This window comes from Pinus tabuliformis, chromosome 9 (genome assembly GCF_031772625.1).
Source record: "Pinus tabuliformis cultivar Carrire ecotype Pingquan chromosome 9, CPIR1, whole genome shotgun sequence".
NCBI lineage: Eukaryota > Viridiplantae > Streptophyta > Pinopsida > Pinales > Pinaceae > Pinus > Pinus tabuliformis.
Genome location: NC_142307.1, coordinates 1,506,044,677 through 1,506,061,590, shown reverse-complemented (window position 1 = coordinate 1,506,061,590; position 16,914 = coordinate 1,506,044,677). Strand labels below are relative to the sequence as shown.

At 36.8% G+C, this 16,914-nt stretch overlaps 1 pseudogene; it reads left to right on the top strand.

Moving 5' to 3' along the window:
* Window positions 1-243: 243 nt before the first annotated feature.
* On the top strand, window positions 244-13,923 carry LOC149154317 (pirin-like protein; annotated as a pseudogene).
* The last annotated feature ends 2,991 nt before the right edge of the window (window positions 13,924-16,914 follow it).

Below are 16,914 nucleotides of genomic sequence, written 5' to 3'. Positions count from 1 at the left end.
CAGTTGGTAGAAACGGAAGGACGATTGGTAGCAACAGAGGGTGCATTAGAGGCAGCCCTGAAACAAAAACAAGGAGAGCAGATACCTCAGCCCTCTCAGCCAGTAATAAATCTTGAGGAGCCTCCTCAAATTATAAGTCCTCCCCTGGTGCAAACAACAGAAGCAAGTGCCTCAATTGCTGGGCCTCAAGCCACAGAAAAGGAAGTAGCAGCAGAGCAAGTCCCAGGCCTTGGTATGCGAGATATGATGAAGGAGCTGCAAGCTCTTGAAACCCAAATGATTGAGCTGAAGGATGCCAAAGAAAAGCTGGCCCAGCTGGACGAGAAATATGAAAAATCTAAGCAGCAAGTGGCAGAAAAGACCAGGGAAGTTAGGACACTAGAGAGAAGGATCAAAGAGCTTGGAAAGGAGCTCACCATGAGCAAGGTCATAACTGAGGTCAAGAAGATCCCGTGGGCTAAGATTGGCCAGTCAATCACAGATCAGTGGCAATACATAGAGACAATTCATGAGCAAATGGATCTACTGAACAAGGCTCATGCTAAAAGTCAAAGGGCCAGAGCTTCTCTTGGAAGTATGCCTGATATTGCTACCAGGATGATCAATGTCCTGAATAATAGAACTGGCCTTCAATTGGCAACAATGGGTATCAGGGATAGGACTGATACAATTTTGTTAATCAAAAGGGTGCTCACCCTCCGGAACTATTTGCAGTCATTAGAAAGAAAGTGCCAAGATATTCAAGTAGAGGCCAATGCTTTTGCCACCAAAATCACAACATTACATGGCAAAGGGCTTCCCAGCCTAGTGACCAGTGCAGGAAGACTGTTGTCCCATGAACAGTATGCTAAAAGGGTCAACGATTATGCAGCTAATTAGTTGACAACTACAACAAGCAGTCCAGTAGGAGTTGGGTCACCATCAGGGCAAGAGATTTATGATAAATTAGAGAATTTATTCTTCATTGAACATGAAATTAAGCACCTTTTTGAAGTGCCCCCTAATTATTATAAGTATACAGAGGCAGATGAGACCCTAATCAAGATGCAGAGACATCAAATGCCCACTGAAGAGTGGTGGACGAATATGATTAAAACTTTGCTTTAAATCAAGTCTAAATTTTGGTCTAAAAGTTTTTCACAACAACAGGAAAACAGTTGAATGAGGTGGACAGTGGCTATTCACAGCTTGAGCATCACAGATGAGCTGTCTGAATAGAGCAGTGCCCTGACGCGGTAGCATAAAGGCAAAAGCAATCGAAATCGCCGCAAGGAGCTCAGATGACCCATAAACCCAAAAGTCAAGAATTTCTGACAAACAACAAGCAACTGTTGTATATTTATTTAAGCAGCTTTTAATTTTGTAAGAAATATCTTAGAAAGTTGGTAAGAGCAATTATTGTGCAATAACTCATTGCTGAGATATTTTTGTGATATTTTATATATATGCACCCCCGCATAGCTTATTGGGGGTTGTTGTTGCTCAGTTGTTCAAGATAACTCGACTGTATATCCTCTGAAAGATATAATGCAAAGGAGCTATTGGTTCCCAAAAGAATGAGTTTGGCTTGGACGTGATGTGATGAAACTATTGACTGCTGCAGGATTCTCGTGTTATGGCGTGATACAATAAGTGTTTTCTAACTGTATTTGTGTTTCATTTCTTGCATAATCTATTTATGATGTTTGGTGATTAATCTCGGTAGAAAAGAAAAAGAATAGTTCAGGATTTGTCCGTTAAGAACACCCTAAACTCAATCTTTACTACTAAATATGTTTTCTCCAGGGTTAGCCACGACTATGGAATTCTTAAATGCTCCTATTTGCTCTAATCACATGATAAGTCTGTATTCAGTAATTCTCACTTGCTACTGATTAGGATTTGTCCGTTATTCCCTGTTACACTGTGAAAGAACTCTTAACTGCCTTTTTCTGGTGTGATTTATATTGTTTCTTGTCCTAAAAAAAAAATCAAAGTTTGTATCATGGATACCCATCTGGCCCTGCAGTGAACCTCTCTTTATCACAGATATCAAATGCTATTCATTTTTGGACTCCACATGCCCAATGGATTGAACTCTCTTTGATACTTTCTTGCCCTTCTTTGAACAGTAGCCGACAACCAAAATTCAAAGAAAACTCTCACCTCATAACTAGCCTAAAATCTTCAAAAAACAAAGTTAAAACTGTTATGAAACCAGCTCACAAAAAGATAGAAAAGAGAGATCCACGCCTTAGAATTCAGCCTCTTCGAGGGGGCAACCTCCTTTACATTACATAAATGAACAATTCTTGGATGATACTTTCTATATATAGGAGTCTAAGTGGTCCCAATACAATCAAAGCCTACATAAAAATAATATTGTAGGGCACAACAATAACAATAGTGGGCTTCTATGTGGCACAATAGTAACAATATGGGCACTACATGGGTACATCAATATAAATAAGGGGTATAACTACAATAGTAATGGGGTAATCACTAGTATTATAGGGACCCAACATGCCCCTCTCCTTCAAAAAAAGTGTTGTCCTCAACGCTTGAGTAGTTCAGGATACTTCTGCATAAAATTCTCGTCCTCCCATGTGGAATCTTCAGCGGATAAGTTCTTCCACTTGATAAGGTACTCTGAAATTGATCGATTTCGTAGCTGTCGAGTTCTTGTTTCTATAACTGCTTCCGGTTCCAATATAATTTTTCCTTCTTCGTCAAGTTCTGGCAATATTGTTTGAACTGGGAGCTTGTCGCCTATAACCTTCTTTAAGCATGAAACATGGAAAACTGGGTGCAATCGAGAAGCTGCAGGAAGCTCCAATTTGTATGCCATAGTACCAATCTTTTGCAACACCTTGTACGGACCATAATACTTTGGTGATAATTTATTATCCTTCTTAGATTTCTTGAGGGACATTTGCTTATATGGTTGTAGCCGTAGGAATACCCAATAACCTACATCAAAACTTCTTTCACTGCGATGCTGATCTACCTGTTGTTTCATTCTATTCTGTGCCAACACAAGGTTATCCTTTAAGAGTTGGAGGACTTGTTGTTGATGTTCGATGTGATGTTCCACTGCCTGAACCTTAGAATTTTCTCTTAAATATGATGTGATGGATGGTGGTTGATACCCATAAAGTGCCATAAATGGGGTCATTTTTGTTGCTGTATGAAAGGAAGTGTTATACCACCATTCAGCCAGAGGCAACCATTTGACCCATTGTGTCTGTTTATCAGATACAAAGCAACGAAGATATCCTTCCAAACATTTGTTTACTATCTCAGTTTGCCCATCAGATTGAGGATGATAAGATGAGCTATGAGCTAACTGAGTACCAAGACAAGAAAATAATTCTGTCCAAAAATTTCCAGTGAAAATGGGATCTCTGTCACTTACAATAATCTTTGGGTTTCCATGTAGCTTTTGAACTGTTTCCATAAATGCAGTAGAAACTGTACTGGCTTTAAATGGATGTGATAATGCACAAAAGTGTGCATACTTGGTAAGTCTGTCAACTACCACCATGATGACACTCTTTCCCTCAGACTTGGGTAAACCTGTGATAAAATCCATTGAAACCTCCTCCCAACGTTGGCTTGGAATGGATAAAGGTTGTAATAGACCCGGTGTCTTAATTGTTTCAACTTTATTTTGCTGGCAAACCAAACATTCCGCCACAAACTTTTGAATATCTGATTTAAGGCCATCCCAAAAAAATTCCTTCTTAACCCTGTGGTAAGTTTTTAAAAATCCTGAGTGCCCTCCTAAGGGAGAAGTGTGCAATTCCATAAGAATCTTTTGTTTTAGCTGGGAATTCTTACAGAGGTATAAGCGATCTTTGTACCATAACGAATCATTTTTCCAGCTAAATGTATCAGAAGTACTGGAATCTTGTTGTAGCTTTTCAATAAGTGCCCACACTTCTTCGTCGTTCTTCCATTCCTCCCTTGCTTCGTTTATCCAATCTGGTTGGATAATAGAAATGGCACACAACAATGCTTCCACATCCTCATCCTTTCTTGAGAGTGCATCTGCCACCACATTTTGCTTCCCTTTTTTGTAGATGATTTCAAAGTCATAACCCAACATCTTTGTGACCCACTTTTGTTGCTCTTCAGAGGATAATCTTTGTTCTAAAAAGTATTTAAGGCTATCATGATCCGTTTTTACCTTGAAGTGTCTTCCCATTAGGTAGGGTCGCCATTTCTTAAGTGCATGGAGTATTGCCAACATTTCCTTCTCATAAATAGCTTTTCTTAAAAACTTTCCCTTGATTGGACGACTTTCAAAAGCAATGGGTCTTTCATCTTGCATTAGAACAGCACCAATTCCATTTCCTGAAGCATCACATTCCACAATAAAGGTTTTTGTGAAGTCCGGCGTAGCTAAGACCGGTGCTTGGCACATTGCCTCTTTAAGATGTTCAAAGGCCTTTGTTGCTTCCGAAGTCCATGAAAATGAATCTTTCTTCAATAATGTTGTTAGAGGTGCTGCTATTCTCCCATAATTCTTAACAAACTTGCGATAATACCCTGTCAACCCAAGAAATCCTCGCAGATGCTTTATGGATGTGGGGATTTTCCATTCCTTAATGGCTTTAATTTTGCTAGGGTCTACCTTAACTCCTTCATGAGATACAATATGACCCAAATATTCCACCTCCTGGACTCCAAAGAAACATTTGGATCTTTTTGCATATAATTGTTTCTCCTCCAATAGTTGTAACACCCTGTCAACATGTTCAACATGATCCTTCCAAGACTTGCTGTAGATTAGTATATCATCAAAAAATACTAACACAAATTTTCTAAGGAATGGTTTGAAAATTGAATTCATCAAACCTTGAAATGTTGAAGGTGCATTGGTAAGGCCAAAAGGCATGACCAAAAATTCATAATGACCCTCATGAGTTCTAAATGCTGTTTTCGGAATGTCTTCAATCTTCATTCTGATTTGATGATATCCCGAACGAAGATCCAACTTGGTGAAGTAAATTGATCCATGCAATTCATCCAGTAATTCATCAATAACAGGAATGGGGAACTTATCTTTAATAGTGAGCTTGTTGAGCTCCCTATAATCTGGACACATGCGCCATGATCCATCCTTCTTGTGCACCAATACTACTGGAGCTGAGAAAGAACTTTGACTCGGTTGAATTATACCAGCCTCTAGCATTTCTGCAACCATACGTTCAATTTCACTTTTTTGGACATATGGATATCTGTACGGCCTGATGTTTGGAGGAACACTTCCTGGAATCAGATGAATAGCATGATCATGATCACGCATAGGTGGGAGACCTTTGGGAGTCTCAAATACCTTGGAATGATTGTCCAGGACTTTTTGGAGATCTGGAGAAATAGATGATTCCAATGTGGAAACATCTAGTGAACATAATTGTGCAATTACACCTCTTTGCTCCTTTTTTAGAAGCTTTGTCATTCCATTAGAGCTGATTATCTTTCCTGGTTTCCCTGCAATACCCCTTAATTCAACTTCCTTTCCTTCCACAGAAAATTTCATGAAAAGTTCTTGAAAATTAAAAGCTATTGTACCCAAGGATTGTAGCCATTGGACTCCTAGTACAACATCAACACCTCCCATTGGAATGGAAAGCATTGGGCTAGTCAATACATATTCTCCCATGGATAGCTTGATATTATGGCACTTTCCAGAACAATTTATTGTTCCTCCATTTGCAATCATCACTTGACACTCTGGTGCTGGATATAGGAAGCAATTCAATTCTTTTGCTACCCTACAATGAATAAAATTGTGGGTGCTTCCTGAATCAATCAACACTATTACCTTTTTCTTCTTGATTTGTCCTTCTATCTTGATGGTTTGAGGAGTGGTAATTCCCGCCAATGCATTACAAGATATGGTCGGATTTATTTGTTCTTCATCTAGGCTTTGTTCCTGGAATATATCCTCTTCTTTTGACCTTTCTTGCTCCTTTTCTTCTTCCTCTTCACAATCTATGTAGAATAATTTCTTCTCAGCACACTTATGACCTTTTGTGTATTTGCTATCACAATTGTAACAAAGCCCTTTTGCTCTTTTTTCTTCCAATTGTTGTGGTGTCAACCTTGTAGGTTGTGGAAGACTATGGGCAACAACACTTCCTTCTTTATAGTTGTGAATGGTATGCTTCCTAGTTGCCATAATTTTGCTTTCCATTTTTCTTGCTAACCTGAATGCCTTCTCTAATGAATCAGGTTCCCAAAGGCGCACATCATGTTGGATATTATCCTTTAAAGACCCTATGAACACATCAATCCTATGCTCTTCTGGAATATCTTTTACCCTTATGTTCAATTTTTGGAACTCCTCAATGTGCTCCATTATTGAACCCTTTTGTTTGAGACTTATCAATTGGCTAAAAAAAGTGTTGCTTTTTGTATCCTCATAATGTGCTATTAATTCTTCCGTAAAAATGGCCCAAGTGATAAATGGTTTACGAGAACAAAGCCATTGATACCATACAAACTGATTTGGTTCCAAATATAAAGTTTCCATACGTACCTTTTGTGTGTTTTGCACATTATTGAGATCGAAGAATTGCTCCATCTGTAATATCCATGTGGCGGGATCCTTGCCATCAAACTTCCTCATATCGATTTTTGGAACATGGTGAGTCTTTGATCCAACATTAGAGTCTATGGAATCATGATTAACATTTCTTTTGTTCTCATCATGAGTTTCCTTTACTACCTTTTCACCATTAGTGACCCTTTCTTGTAGCAACTTCTTCAATTCTTCCATGTTTGTATTCAAATCTATCTTCAAATTTGCCATCGAATCCTCCATCTTAGCTTCCATGCCCTTTATCTTAGATTCCACACCATTTACCTTAGATTCCACGCCACTTATCTTAGCTTCTGTTAGCTTTTGTGAGCGTGACATTTGTTGCACTTGTTCTTGTAATTTTGATATATCATGTAGCATTTCTTCCTCTTCTTCATGAGTCATGCTAGAGCTTTCAGGTTCCTTACTAGGTGTTTGCATTTTCTTTCCTCGGGGCATCAGTTACCGATAATAATGCTTTACTATGCCCTTTGAATTCCGTTAAACCAAGCTTACACAAAAATTAAAAAAAACTACACACCTTTTTTCACTTTATAGAAGCCTGATATTTAATCTGATGTATCTCTGTAATTTCGGATCATCCAATTCTGAAATTGCTACCTGTATTAGCCTTCTGCGTCCTCTTTCCAATGCCACAAGTCTGAGCCAAATTGGATTCTCCAAGGAAGAGTTATGTGAAATCTCCCACGGTGACTTGCTTTTAGACTGGTTCAGTAGAGCGAAGTTGTACGACGTGCCACGAGTCACTGTTTCGACCTTTGGATCTGAAAAACGCCCATGAGAAACTACAGTCCGTCCTCTTTCTGTACCTTCTTACGAAACTTCAATCCGATGCTCAGAAAGAAAGTTATGACGATTTTCCCCAGGTCACCTGTTTTGAGTGTAATTCAGGAGTCATCAAAAAGACCAGCTTCATGAGATCATATCTCCGAACAAATCGCACGAAAAGCTCTGAAATTCGGACCCAAGGTTCAGCACGATTTCTTCTCAAATGGGTTTTTTTTTCTACTTCTAAAACGTCACAAAAAAAAAGTTATAGCGAAAATTCCACGATGACCTGTTTGGAGCAGCGAAACCCTAGAATCCAAAGCTCTGATACCAAATGTTATGAAACCAGCTCACAAAAAGATAGAAAAGAGAGATCCATGCCTTAGAATTCAGCCTCTTCGAGGGGGCAACCTCCTTTACATTACATAAATGAACAATTCTTGGATGATACAAATGAAAATACCTCCTTTCTATATATAGGAGTCTAAGTGGTCCCAATACAATCAAAGCCTACATAACAATAATATTGTAGGGCACAACAATAACAATAGTGGGCTTCTATGTGGCACAAAGGTAACAATATGGGCACTACATGGGTACATCAATATAAATAAGGGGTATAACTACAATAGTAATGGGGTAATCACTAGTATTATAGGGACCCAACAAAAACTAAAAAGAGAGAGCCCTCTCTGATTACGGGTAGGCTAGAACCTGTAATCCAAAGCTTGGTTAGTGGTTACCCCGGCCGTATTCCCTCAGGAGTCAAAGGGAACAACCTGGGTGTTAACATAGGTGAGTGGTGAGATCTCAAGTATTATCCTTCTTGTTCTTCAAACAATCAATCATTAAGTTTGTAACTCAAATACACTTTAAGCTAAGAAACTATCACTCATAAAGAAAAACTAGAAACACTAAACTATTTAATAACTTAAAAAAAGAAAGAAACTTGCCTTGATGGCTTCGGTCAGCCCTTTTCGAGCTACCATGGTAAGCTTGAAAACTTACATAGATAATAAGGAAGTTAACACATTGAACTTAACAACTGCTGCTCATATTATTAATCAAAAATAAGGATTACAACTTAACAGTTCATCAACATTACAAATCGTAGAGTGTTAGTGCTCTGTTTCTAATTCTTTCATTCTCTAACCTAATCTCTCTTTGAACACTAAAATATTTAAAGAATAAGAGATTAAAATATTAGCATAATCATTCGACGAACCTTTTTTTTATAAAGAATAGGGTTGTTACAATCAAAGTTACAAGAGATAATCATCAAATCTGTATAGTTAAATTGAATTTACATTTGTAACTTTGTCCTCTTGACACGAAGTGTATGAGGAGGAAGTGAATCTCAACTGAATAAGTAAGGAGATGTCTTAAACGACTTTATTGGTTCCATCGTAAATTATTTGATGAAGTATGAAGTTTGGTACCAGAGTCAGACAGTAGAACATTTGTACTGAGATAGAACAAAGGAACTGCTAGTACTGGAATCGAATAGATGAACACTAGTACTAGAACAAAACAATATAACATGGTTACTAGAGTTAAACGGTAGAAGAGATGGTACCAGAATCGAATAGTGGAACAACATGTACCAGAATAGAATAATATCATCAGCGCAATAGCCAAGAGCTCGGGCCAATGGTCAAGCGTCAGATGGGTGCACACATGTGGTGATCGCGGTCATTGAGGACACGACTATTGGCTGAGTACCCGATGGGTGCACATAAATTTATGAAAACCCGAATGCCAGATTGTTGAAGAGGCTGGACAAATAAGAACATATGTACCAGATCGTTGAGCTACTCAAGTACCAGAATGATGAACTACCCAAGTGTTGGAATGTTGAATGTGTACTAGATGAAAAGGAGTAGAGATCCAAAGATCTATGTAAACCAATCAGAGAAATTAGAGAGTAAAAGATCACATAATGTTATTTTTACTACAAGGAAACATAGAAATTGATTTTTGAAATATATATTACCTCATATAGACATCATAATGCTTTAAGGGCATATACTTGAAGAAAATAGCTGAAATAATTCAAAAATAGAGGTCAATTAGGGCATTATAAGTATGAAAAGGGAGACCCGATGTGGATGCTGATAGTAATGATAGTATACATATAAGTTGCAATTGTGATATATATATATATATATATATATATATATATATATATATCTCCCAAGATGCATACTTTCTTTCATTTTTTTTTTCATTCTAAAGCTAGCATGTCAAGAGAATTGGTCCCTCTTGGCTCTTTCTAAATCCATGGCTATAATGAATCATACTGGTTTATTATTTTGAAAATACAATTTTTCAACTAGATAATAATACCTTCTTTATTTTCCTAAATATCCTTCTTTATAAAAGGGAAAACTTATATCTAGAAAATAACATATTCTTAAAAATAATTTTGCAATAGTAATTTCTAAAACATTTCTCCATATATTTTGGTTTAAGGGATCTTTCTTATAAATATTAATATAAGTATTTTCGTACATTCACATTTCCCTACTATTTAGGAGGAGTTTTATTTAGAGAATTTATCTTTTTAACAAGTAGTCAATTTATATTGGGTAGTCTATTTATAAAATATCATTTTAAAACATGTCTATTTTTAATGGGTGTTCTATCTATAATAGGTCCATTTTTAGAAAATCAAGTCATTAATGCATGAGTTTCACAGCAGTTCAGTTCTATGTACATGAGTTATCACTTATGCATGGCTAACTCCATTTATTGCTAGATTTAATTATGAGTAGTTACGTCGTAAGGCATTTCCTTTTTAAAACAACTCCCTTAGCTTCCACCATGTACTAGTTTGTAGTGTAGGATCGAATTTTAGAAGATTAAATAATCCTCTGTTATTGGATTGAAATGGTTATAGAAAAATTCCTCAGTTGGAGAAAACGATTAACGATTAAAGCATCCTCTCCCATCGAATTGAAATAATTATAGCGACCATCCCCGATTGGAGAGAATGTTTAGCGAGAGATATGCATCACACAAGAACCTGCGTGAGCCATATTGACAACCAGAAATCATTATTCCCGGTTTGACACAATAGGCATTGAACCTGAACACTGTAGGGATCTTACGAAAGTGAGATGAGTCAAAGATTTGCTCCATCCCTATTCGATTGGTAGCTTTACCATTTTCCTCTTCCTCTTTTGTGGTTTCTCTTTTTTTATTTCTAACCAAATAGAATAATATGTATTCATTTATTTATGTGGTTATTATTGTAAGAATTATTCCTGATGCGCCAATATAGGTAGGTGTGTTCCAATAACCAGCATGTGTTATTTCCCAAGTTAACCTCTCCCTTTTACTGATGTTGAAAGGATCAAATATGCATGGAAGGTGATAAGGGTAGCCCATCATTATAACTAAAAGGGTGGAACCTATCTCTAAGGCATAAACCTATCTTTTCCATTCATCTATACAAATGATGATATACATTAACACCTTTTAGAAAGGTTCCCTCTTTTTGAAAATTTGACATTTCAACACTATACAGGGCTAAGCAATGTGAAAATTTATGTGGCCAATCTCTAGTGTATGGATTTCACTGGAGTTGAGTGTGAAAGCTCAGTGACAGTTAACTACCCAAAGCTGGTAAATGTCATAGTGCATAATTGTTTTTGGATGTCAATGTTTGAGCTGAACCCTTATCTGTATCTGCATCTGTTCAAGATGAAGCTTGTTGTATTTAAAGGATTTATTGTTACAAACTCGCTAAAGAAATTTTCCCTTCATGGGCTTGGTAGAAAAGCGCCTTTTCTTGTAGTTCTCTAATGTTTGGTCTCTCTTGAATAACTCTCAATAGAATGTAAATGTTTTACGGTTAGTAATTCTCTTACTTATAGCATCATGTTAATAGTGTTTTGAACACAATAATTTTATTGTATAGGGAGATTTATCATACCAAGCTTGGATTGTAGAACCACATAGTAAGCCTCGAGGCATTAAGTTTAACCCTTTCACTCAATAGTTTGAAAGTGGTTTGCATGAAAGTTTCAAAATTTGATAAGAAGAAAATTTCTCTAATAGGTTTCATGTTCAGAAGTTTTCCTTTGTTGCAAACAATGACACTTACCCTGCCAAGATGATCCCTATTTACTCATGAGAAGAGCTTCTTAAAACAACTTATGGGTTTGAAAAGACCTAGTGAAGCATGCGTGTATATATCAGAAGAACATGAAGACTGCCGCCGGGCATGTATTGGAGATGATTTACAAATGATTCATGATCGACTTTGTAATTGATTGAAATATGCCATACAAAGAATGAATTGATTTTTGAGGTCAAGATACATTCTCCTCTTTTGTTAAAAATTTATGGAAAATGAATTCTCCCATTTTTTCCTTCACCTACATATACCATACCGACCTTATATGGCAAGTGTTGTTAATTATTAAGAATCCTAGGTGATGTCTTGTTGGGGCTAGTTTATTTTGTCATGCCTTCATCGTTGTAAGTTTTGATCACTTTAAATCAAATTTTCATTCTCATCTTGTTCATGTGAAATCCCACTTCACTAATGTAAGGCATCTGATTTTCTCTAAAATTACATGAATCTGATTTGTTCTAAAATATTAATTTATTTCAAATGTACAAGCTCACTTGGCTCCAGATAGCAAGTTTGATTTTTTGGAGTTGGTTCATTTGTATTTTTGCTCAGGAGTTATGTGGTCCTATTACTCCTTACAATCTTTGGGTTTTTTCTTTTTCTTTCCAAATGTCTAGTGCTTCGATTTCATCAAAATTTTGGATATTGATATGCATGCGGGCCTGAATTGAAGAATTTGGATCCTTTCCTTCTTTTGGACAAATTTGCAATTAAATTGAACCTAATTCACTTAGCAAGCATATCATGAGATTCGAACTCTTTCCCTTCTCATGTAAGAAAATCCTTTGAGCTTTCTTAGGCTACAGTTTGGTTATGATAAACACGATCGATCTTGATCAGACTAGAACACAAGTTTTGAATTTTGAGTTGAATGTTTGTCATTTTGCTAATGTGGTTTGTCAAGGGAACTATTTGTTTAATGCTAAATTTAATTTGGCTTGCAATTTCTCCTCTTGCTAGCTTTCTGAACCATCCTCACAGAGGTACAACCTTTTTCCTTTTTAAAAACTCAATAACACTTTGATTTTTCCATTATGTGTGTGGTATCTGCTATGGAAGCCTAGGTACTTTTCTTTTTCTTTTATGGAAAACTAATTGTATTTTCCTTCCTTTTGTTATTCAGGTTTTGAGACTATCACATACATGCTCAAGCTAAACCCATCCTAGAGAAGCTCCACCTGCCAATACTTGGGCCTTTAATGGATTCATCTATTTATTTACCAGTCATGGATATATTTTCTTTTGTATATTTTAGAAGAGGAAATGGTTGCCTTCTGCGTTGATAATATGGGGTAAGCACCAATACATTTTGTTGGTGACTGGATTATTTGATAATCATGCTTACTGTCATGCTCTGCTTAAATTTCTTAATGGGAAGGGAATTTATAGCGTCACAATTGACTAAAAGAAGTTCCATTTATAATTTTTGATCATTTGTGTGGGGCCTTCAACCCGTTATTTGTTTATTTGAGAGCCAATTTCATCAAATAACTTATAGGACATGGATTGTCTGCATGGAGCTTTTACACATCAATATTTTGCAGGACATAAGGGTACCATCAAAGCTAGTGATCTCCAAGTTGGACAATTTTCATTCTCTTGTGGTTTTGACGATCTTTCTTTTACAATCAACAAGGATTGATCTAAGAGTTGAGTATTAGACCTAGGTCATTGGAATTTGTGATAACGTTCTGAGTAAAAGTTTATTATGTTTTCTAGTGCATGAAAACTGGAAGAGTTATAGTCCACTATGAAATTCCAGCAAGAAAAGGGGTCCATATTGGCTCCTAGCTTTCGGTAAATATTTCATCAAAGACAAAATGTATGTACATTTGTTTCTAACAAGAGAATTTATTTAAGATTCTCTATTTCTAATTCAGTTACCGACTTACAAGACATTGGTTTTTTGTATATGATTGAACCTACATATAAAGAATTGGAAGGTAAAGACATACCAAAGGTTGAGAAATATGGTGTTAGAGCAGCTGTTATAATTGGAGAAGCTTTGGGCATTAAGTCCCTTGCATACACCAAAACTCCAACAATGTTCTTGGATTTCGCCATGAAGCTAGGAGTTGTTCTCCATCAACCTATTCGAGAGTGTTTGAATGCATGTGTCTATGTTTGAGAAGCTGAGGTAATTTTTGGAGATCTTAGTTCATCAGCTGTTGGTGCTCACCAAACTGTTCAATAAAGCTCTGGCAATGGATTGAGTGTTTGGAACAAGTCAAATATTCCCTAAAGATTCTTCCTAATTGCGCGGAAGGCACTGAATGAACCAGTCATTCAATATGGTCCCTTTTTTTTTATGAATAATCAACAAGAAATAATTTAGGCTCTTGAATATTATCACTGTTCTAGAAATGGATTTGAGAGAGATGTTGGATGGCATCGTGACACTCTTGGGCTTAGTGATGCTGAATAGACAACATATTGAATTCAAAACTATGATACCTAAATTACTTTTGCTGACATGCCTTCGAGAGCATAAGAGATAATGCTTTAGAAGTACATTCACAAAGTTGCTTCCCTATATTTTTTTGTCTGAGTTCATTGAGTTATGTTCTATTACTCCTTCCCTACAGTGCCAACATAGTACAAACTTTAGAAATGTCCCTTTCAAACGTAAACCTTGGATTCTGGAATGAATCTATTTGACTCTTCAAACTCCATGACCAACAACTTTGGAATGAATTTTCTCAACCACTCAAAATCCATAGCCACCAACTTTGGCCTTGATAGAAACCTTAGCATATATAAAGAAAGCAATTATAATTGGTAATCAAGACAACTATGCTTTCCTTGATACCCTCATCAAAGATTTATGTAATGGAACAAATTTTAAGCCATTATTTACCACAACAATAAATCAATACAAGGTATATTTTGCAACTAATTAATCTTGCATAGCTCTAGTATATTTACGTTTTTAGAGTAAATAAGGTATGGCACAAATGAGTTTTTAAAGGATACAAATATCTACATATTTCTCAATTAGATTCCATTATTAATCTTCTCTTTTCTTATTATCTACCAAGAGAATACACAATACATATTATTGATTTTCCACACGTTAATTGGCATGAGGCACACATGCGAATTTAAAGGTAAACTAGATAGGCAATACTAAGTTCAACTAAACTATAACATGGTCATAACAAATAAAATAAATTTGCACAAACTTGTCAATTGCTTCAACTAAAAAGAGTTTGATTTATTTTAGAAGTGTCCTACGTAGTCATCCATGGTAGATCCATATTCAAATTAAATAATACATTTTGACAAAAGCCTACGACGAGGTATTTTGCTCTGAATAAAAGGACATAATTTGATCCAATATGACAGGATAGTTGACACATAAGGTTACATCTGAGATAATATTCTTACAGTAAAAGAATATATGGACTGAAAGAACCATGTTACTAATTTACTGTAGAAACCAAGAGGTCTATATGAGACAAATGGTTTCTAAAGCCTTGAACTACAAACATATTTTTAGTACTCAAATTTATTCCATATGTCTATGAAATCCAAGTTCCTCTTGAACACGAACTTGAAGAAAGAATTAATCACTGAGATACCTGAACAGAGAGTCGTAAAGAAAAATTCTCAATTATGATATGTCTGTTGGAACTACTACACACCTACATGCAGACTCTTAGTTAGAGCATGGGACTGCATGCAAGATTCCTTTTGGATGTTGGAACTACTACACACCTACATGCAGACTCTTAGTTAGAGCATGGGATTGCATGCAAGATTCCTTTTGCATGATTTAGTCCTTGATTTTCTCCTTCTTTAACTCTGCAACTGACTAGTTATCTCCAGAACTTGTTGTAGGTGTTGAGTCTTCTCATTGATCACCACTATAGTGCATTACCTTGGGATCTTCACCCAGTGATGCTATATCATGAGCATTGTAACATATTTTCGAATGCATCATTCTTTTCTTCTTTCGATTTTCTTTTAGTGTTTTTGCTCTGCAAGGTTGTGTGTTCAACCTTTACTAGCTAGATTCATCTGTGCAGGTTTCCTAATACATTTACATGGTATCAGAGCCCATAGGTTGCTAGATAAAAGGCGCACCAGTACTTTATTTTGCAAGTATTACAGCTTGGAGATCGAAGATTGATAGAAAAATGGAGTTTCCCAAAGCATCGATCCTAACACCGTACAACTATCATGAATGGAAGGACCAAATGGCTCGATACCTTCGTCATAAAGGGTTGTACAAGATTACCATGGCTACAGAAGTGGAACCCACTTCAGCCATAGAGAAATCCAAGTACCCCAACCGTATGGATGAGGCCCACGTATCCATATGCATGTGCATCTCTCCAGAGTTGCAGTTTCATCTATCTGCCTGCAATACTCCCAATGAGATTTGGAAAAAGGTTGAAGATCTCTACAGGAAACAAGATGAGATGAAAGGACATCTGCTCGAAGTGGAGCTGCTATCATTGGATCCACGAAACTATGACAGAATTCAAGACTTCTTCACCAAATATAATGATCTATTGCCGCAACTCAAGGGTTGTGGAATTGACAAATCCAAGGAGGAGAGTCGCCAAGTTCTCTCTATTATGTCAAAGCTCAAACCAGAATAATTCATCTTTGTGTCTACATTTCATTCAGTAAGGCTCGCAACAGGTAAATCCTACACTATGCCTTCTCTCAAAGAATTTATGGAGTCCCTTATTTTTGAGCAAGATAAACTCATTGACATGGGGAAAATCAAACCTCCAAAAGCACATGCACTTGCTGTGCATGATGGAAGCCACAATAAAAATCACAGATCTGATTCAAATAAGAAAAATCAGCAACAAAAAGATAAAGGAAAAGCACATTCCCATCCAAAGAAGGAAGGGTACACCAATCCCTTCAACGACTCCTCCGGCTCGAGAAATGAGAAAGGGAAGAAAGGAAACATATGCACCTACTGTCAAAGAGGATTCCATCTAGAATCCTCTTGCATTAATAAACAAATTGACCAAATGGCAGAAATCCTTCAGAAGCAAACCTTGGGGACCACATCCCTCAGGGCGCTAAGAAGAAAACTAAGGATCCGCCCCACGGGAAAGGTAACAATTTTCATGCTTTAGTTGCAATTAATTCTTCTCCTGATGCATGGATTATAGATTCTGGTGCATCGCATCATATGGCTGCTTCAAAGGAAGTCTATTCCTCTTTGGATGCATGCAAAGGACCTCCCATCCTCATGGGAGATGACTCACCTATTGAGGTCACCGGAAAAGGTAGAGTGGAACTTTTACACGGAAGCTTTGAAGATGTGCTTCATGTTCCAAAACATTCGATAAATGTGCTTTCAGTTTATCAGATCACTCATTCCGGCACCGGAAAGAGAGTGGAATTCACTCCAGATGTAGTGAACATATATGATCTACATAACAGCGCC